The following is a 6887-nucleotide window of genomic DNA, read 5'->3' as shown; positions in this document are numbered from 1 at the left end:
ATCACTGAAACAACTCTATGATGACATCAACAAGTTCCATCCCACCATCAGGCTCACCATAGACTACTCTCCGGAATCGGTTGCATTCTTGGACACACGCATCTCCATTAAGGACGGTCACCTCAGCACCTCACTGTACCGCAAGCCCACGGATAACCTCACGATGCTCCACTTCTCCAGCTTCCACCCTAAACACGTTAAAGAAGCCATCCCCTACGGACAAGCCCTCCGTATACACAGGATCTGCTCGGATGAGGAGGATCGCAACAGACACCTCCAGACGCTGAAAGATGCCCTCATAAGAACAGGATATGGCGCTAGACTCATTGATCAACAGTTCCAACGCGCCACAGCGAAAAACCGCACCGACCTCCTCAGAAGACAAACACGGGACACAGTGGACAGAGTACCCTTCGTTGTCCAGTACTTCCCCGGAGCGGAGAAGCTACGGCATCTCCTCCGGAGCCTTCAACATGTCATTGATGAAGACGAACATCTCGCCAAGGCCATCCCCACACCCCCACTTCTTGCCTTCAAACAACCGCACAACCTCAAACAGACCATTGTCCGCAGCAAACTACCCAGCCTTCAGGAGAACAGTGACCAAGACACCACACAACCCTGCCACAGCAACCTCTGCAAGACGTGCCGGATCATCGACACAGATGGCATCATCTCACGTGAGAACACCATCCACCAGGTACACGGTACATACTCTTGCAACTCGGCCAACGTTGTCTACCTGATACGCTGCAAGAAAGGATGTCCCGAGGCATGGTACATTGGGGAAACTATGCAGACGCTGCGACAACGGATGAATGAACACCGCTCGACAATCACCAGGCAAGACTGTTCTCTTCCTGTTGGGGAGCACTTCAGCGGTCACGGGCATTCGGCCTCTGATATTCGGGTAAGCGTTCTCCAAGGCGGCCTTCGCGACACACGACAGCGCAGAGTCGCTGAGCAGAAACTGATAGCCAAGTTCCGCACACACAAGGACGGCCTCAACCGGGATATTGGGTTTATGTCACACTATTTGTAACTCCCACAGTTGCGTGGACCTGCAGAGTTTCACTGGCTGTCTTGTCTGGAGACAATACACATCTTTTTAGCCTGTCTTGATGCTCTCTCCACTCTCATTGTTTTGTTTCTTAAAGACTGGATTAGTTGTAAGTATTCGCATTCCAACCATTATTCATGTAAATTGAGTCTGTGTCTTTATAAGTTCTGTTTGTGAACAGAATTCCCACTCACCTGAAGAAGGGGCTCAGAGCCTCGAAAGCTTGTGTGGCTTTTGCTACCAAATAAACCTGTTGGACTTTAACCTGGTGTTGTTAAACTTCTTATTCTGTCAGAAAGCCAGTTTTGTATCCATTTAGATACCTCACCCTGGGTCCTGTGAGATTTAACCTTATGCAACAACCTACCATGCGGTACCTTGTCAAAGGTCTTGCTAAAGTCCATGTAGACAATATCAACTGCACTGCCCTCATCTACCTTCTTGGTTATCCCTTCAAAAAACTCAATCAAATTTGTGAGACATGATTTTCCACTCACAAAGCTATGCTGACTGTCCCTAATCAGTCCTTGCCTCTCTAAATGCCTGTAGATCCTGTCACTCAGAATACCTTCCAACAATTTACCCACTACAGATGTGAGGCTCACTGGCCTGTAGTTCCCAGGCTTTTCCCTGCAGCCCTTTTTAAACAAAGGCACAACATTTGCCACTCTCCAATCTTCAGGCACTTCACCCATGACTATCGATGATTCAAATACCTCGGCTAGGGGACCCGCAATTTCCTCCCTAGCCTCCCACAATGTCCATTGATACACTTCATCAGGTCCCGGGGATTTATCTACCTTTTTGTGCTTTAAGACTTCCAGCACCTCTTTCTCTGTAATATGTACACTCCTCAAGACATCACTATTTATTTCCCCAAGTTCCCTAACATCCATGCTTTTCTCAACAATAAGTACTGATGAGAAATATTCATTTAGGATCTCACCCATCTCTTGCGGATCCACACATAGATAACCTTGTTGATCCTTAAGAGGCCCTACTCTCTCCCTTGTTACTCCTTTGCCCTTTATGTATTTGTAGAAGCTCTTTGGATTCTCCTTTGCCTTATCTCTCCAATCTTTACAGTGTATGACACTGGTCCCACTTTTGAGAGGACAACTCCTGGGATCCATGGGGAGTCGTCTCTGAAGTTCCATCCATGGATGGTACCACCTTGTTTTACAGTCTTGTCAGGTTTTAAAACTAGGACTAATGGCATGGCCCATTCTGCAATTTGTACTGGGCGAATATTGCCAAGTTTCTCTAGACGTTCCAATCAAGCCTCTACTGTTGAGGCTGGTGGTGACTGGAACATTACAAAGTAAAGATTTTAATAGATTTTTGTTTGCCATGAATAGTAATGGATAATTAACCAAGTCAGGTAGGTAGGGGTCAAAGAACAAAGAACATGACAGCACAGGAACAGGCCCTTCAGCTGACCAAGCCTGCGCCGATCACGTTGTTCAATCTAGACCAACCACCTATATCCCTCTATTCCCCGCCTGTTCATGTGTCTATGCAGATAAGTCTTAAGTGTCACTAACGTCTCTGCCTCAACATTCCAGACCCCCACCACCCTCTTGGTAAAAAGACTTCCCCATACATCTGTACTGAACTTTTTCTCAGTTACCTTGAACTTGTAATTGTAATTGTCATTTCTGCCCTGGGAAAAAGCTTCCAACTGTTCACCCTATCTATACCCCTCATAATTTTATAAACTTCTATCAGGTTGCCCCCCAGCCTCTGTCTTTCCAGGGAGAACAATCCCAGTTTATTCAGTCTCTCCTCATAGTTAATACCTTCCATAGCAGGCCTTTATACGGGAGACACCGGGAAGGATCTGAAGAACTGTGTCTCGGCTGGGACTTAGGTATGTACGCCACAGAGCGTGGCTTAATTTTGTGTTTAACAATAAATATCATTCCAGTCTGGCTTCCTGAGTTAAGAACAAAGATCAATACAGCACAGGAACAGGCCCTTCGGCCCTCCAAGTCTGTGCCGCTCCCTGGTCCAAACTAGACCATTCTTTTGTATCCCTCCATTCCCACTCCATTCATATGGCTATCTAGATAAGTCTTAAACGTTCCCAGTGTGCCCGCCTCCACCACCTTGCCTGGCAGCGCATTCCAGCCCCCACCACCCTCTGTGTAAAATATGTCCTTCTGATATCTGTGTTAAACCTCCCCCCCTTCACCTTGAACCTATGACCCCTCATGAACGTCACCACCGACCTGGGGAAAAGCTTCCCACCGTTCACCCTATCTATGCCTTTCATAATTTTATACACCTCTATTAAGTCTCCCCTCATCCTCCGTCTTTCCAGGGAGAACAACCCCAGTTTACCCAATCTCTCCTCATAACTAAGCCCCTCCATACCAGGCAACATCCTGGTAAACCTCCTCTGTACTCTCTCCAAAGCCTCCACGTCCTTCTGGTAGTGTGGCGACCAGAACTGGACGCAGTATTCCAAATGCGGCCGAACCAACGTTCTATACAACATCAGACCCCAACTTTTATACTCTATGCCCCGTCCTATAAAGGCAAGCATGCCATATGCCTTCTTCACTACCTTCTCCACCTGTGACGTCACCTTCAAGGATATATTATCCTTCAAGGAGTTATTATACTTTGGCCTTAACTCCCAAGCACTCAGAGCAAACTGGCCCTCCACGGAGCCCTGGATTCTCCCAATTCCAAGTTAAAAGCGAACAGCAGGAAACAGATCCAGTCAAACAACTGACGAGGAAATTATCACTTATTTACATTCAGCTGAAAATATGCAAGTTAAAAATAATTCTTCTTTAAAGTCTGCCAAGTCTTTAGTTTGTTTTAGACTGCACTCCCTTTTCAGTTATTTAAAAAATCTTTTCTTACAGTTTTGTTTATACTTCAGTCTCACGCTCCTGATCTCCGGGCACCTGGTGTGGAGGCGAAGGGGGTGGGGAAGGAGGACCTCCTCGTCTACCTGCTCCTGGGCCTGGCCAAACTCGCCATCAACAGGTCCAGGCAGCGGGTGACCGAGGAGGTCGTCTGACCCAATTGTCTGCTCCTCCACTGCAGCTACATTCCTGGCCGGGTGTCCCTAGGGAGGGAGAACGTGAAGTCCATGGGCACCATTGAGACTTTCCCTGTCTGGTGGGCACTGCGGGACTGGGGTGCCTTATCGACACATTTAATCATGTTTTAGTTTAATGTTCTAAGTTTCATGGTTGATTGTGATTGAACTTTTAGTTCAGGCAGTGTCCCTTTGAGGAGCTGCCCCTTTAATTTGACTCTCAATTTGTTTGATTCATTTTAATTGGTTATTTGACAGAAAAATAGGGTGATCCAGAAACCTAGGGCAATGCTCTGGGGTTCCAGGTTCAAATCCGACCATGGGATGGTCAAATTTGAATTTGAATTCTGAAATAAACATCATGTGGCAGACAAGGATGAGCTCATTGTTGTCATGTCTCCATCTTAAACTAAACAGGATCAGATAACGTCCCTGCCAACACCACCCCACCACCTCCCCCCCCCCACCCCCCACCCTCCCAGAATTGTGGCTCCTTCAAGCCTCGTATTGTGGAGACCCGGACACCCAGTCCAGGCTGCCCAGGCTGCCCGGCCCAATACCAGGGCCCTTTGGGATGGCAAAATCCTTCAGCCGTGGACTCCAGCCTCAGGGTGGGTGGATTTGTTAGTGGCTTCATTGTCCGCTCATTGAGATTGTCCTTCACACCCGCCCCCCCCCCCCCCCCCATTATGGGGCCAAATCATGGCCCCCCCTCTCAGAGCTCAGAGTCCCCCCAATGGCACTCCCAAAACTGGAATTTACAATGAGGGGGGAGTTACAGTGGGATTGCCCGTTAATGATATTGTCGTGCATTCAAATGAGGTTCTCGACTTTCCTGGGCATGAATGTCGTTACGTCACTGGCAGGGAATGAGGGCAATAGCATTCTCAGTTCTGGCCACTCGCGAGGTTTTGCGCCCACATCACTGTTTGCACTCATGGTGAATGTGGGAACAAATTTGCAGCCATTGGATAGAATTTAAAGAATGGCAAGCGATCGGCACTCGCCATCCAGAGAATTGGGATACAGCGCTGATTCTCAGAAGCCCAGTGCCATTTAATGCTGACTTGAGGCTTAGTTGGCAGTGGGCAGGACTTTTCCACCTTTGGAAGGGCGTCCCACCCATGAGAGCCGGAAGTCAGAATCCTGACATGTTTGACAACACTCACTTTAAACAGAAGTATTGAGGGGAAAGAAATTGATAATTAGCAGAACAAAACAAGAGAAGGCTGAAAGAGTGCTTGTTATAACGGCCACGAAGGACATGGGGGAGCGTCGATAGATCTCCCTGTGGGCCACGTGGAGAATGAACTCCCTTATTGAGCGAGCAGAGGATCACTCAATAGGAAGTGAGCAGCAGGAGCTTCAAAACCTGTTGCTTTAAGCGGGACCGTTGTTGTAGGTCCCGGAGAACAGACTTGCTCGTTGGAAGCCATTGGGTGCGGTTTGTCCTTGTGGTTTCCAATAAAGAGTTTGTGGTGATGGAAACTGGCTTTGTCTGAATTCCCAAGTGGGTCCCAGGGATCATTCTGGAGAAAACGGGGCCAGTACATTATAAAGTTAAAGTCCGGACTAAAATCTTAAAGAATCACCTGGACCATGTCAAGGGCAGGGAGTCCGTGCCTGAGCAGTTTTCACCACTGGCCATGGAGACGGCCACTTCCAGTGTTAGCCCTCAGCCCTCAGCTCGAAGCTGACTCCACGTTCGCCCCTCTGGATAGTGAAGATACGGACTCAGAGATGGAAGCTATAGAAGTGGGCATTTAGGCTGAAACAGAACCCGAGTAAGAACTTGCAATTGTGACCCTATGAGGCTCCCTCTGGAACCAAAGATCCCCATTTGGTTTACCCAGCCCCACCTACAACAGGCCTCAGACCAACTGCTAAGTGACGGAAAGGACCTTCTCATGGTGGAGGTACTGGGGGTGAAACGGATCTAAGGGGGGACAGATGTGATGATGACCAAGAAGGACACGGGAGTGTCGCTAGATCTCTCCGTGGGCCACCTGGAGAAGGAACTCCCTTATTGAGTGAGTAGAGGATCACCCGATGGGAAGGGAGCAGCAGGAGCTTAGAGTCGTAGAGTCAAAGAGGTTGACAGCATGGAAACAGGCTCTTTGGCCCAACATGTCCATGCCGCCCTTTTGTTTTTACCACGAAGCTTATCCCAATTGCCTGCCTTTGGCCCATATCCCTCTATACTCATCTTACCCATGTAAATGTCTAAACAATTTTTCAAAGACAAAACTGTACCCAGCTCTACCACTACCTTTCTCACCACCCTTTAGTGTGAAAAAATTACCCCTCTGGACCCTTTTGTATCTCTCCCCTCTCACCTTAAACCTATGCCCTCTAGTTTTAGACTCCCCTACATTGGGAAAAGGTGTCGACTATCCAGCTGATCTATCCATAGAATTCATAGAAACCCTACAGTGCAGAAGGAGGCCATTCGGCCCATCGAGTCTGCACCGACCACAATCCCACCCAGGCCCTACCCCCACATATTTACCCGCTAATCCCTCTCACCTACGCGTCCTAGGACTCTAAGGGGCAATTTTTTTTTTTAACCTGGCCAATCAACCTAACCCGCACATCTTTGGACTGTGGGAGGAAACCGGAGCACCCGGAGGAAACTCACGCAGACACGAGGAGAATGTGCATTCAAATGAGGTTCTCGACTTTCCTGGGCATGAATGTCGTTATGTCACTGGCAGGGAATGAGGGCAATAGCATTCTCAGTTCTGGCCACTCGTGAAGTTTTGCGCCCACATC

The sequence above is a fragment of the Mustelus asterias genome, chromosome 19, assembly GCF_964213995.1.
Source record: "Mustelus asterias chromosome 19, sMusAst1.hap1.1, whole genome shotgun sequence".
In the NCBI taxonomy this organism is placed as follows: Eukaryota; Metazoa; Chordata; class Chondrichthyes; order Carcharhiniformes; family Triakidae; genus Mustelus; species Mustelus asterias.
The sequence above is the reverse complement of the archived record's forward strand: the minus strand, read 5'-3'. Positions refer to the sequence as shown.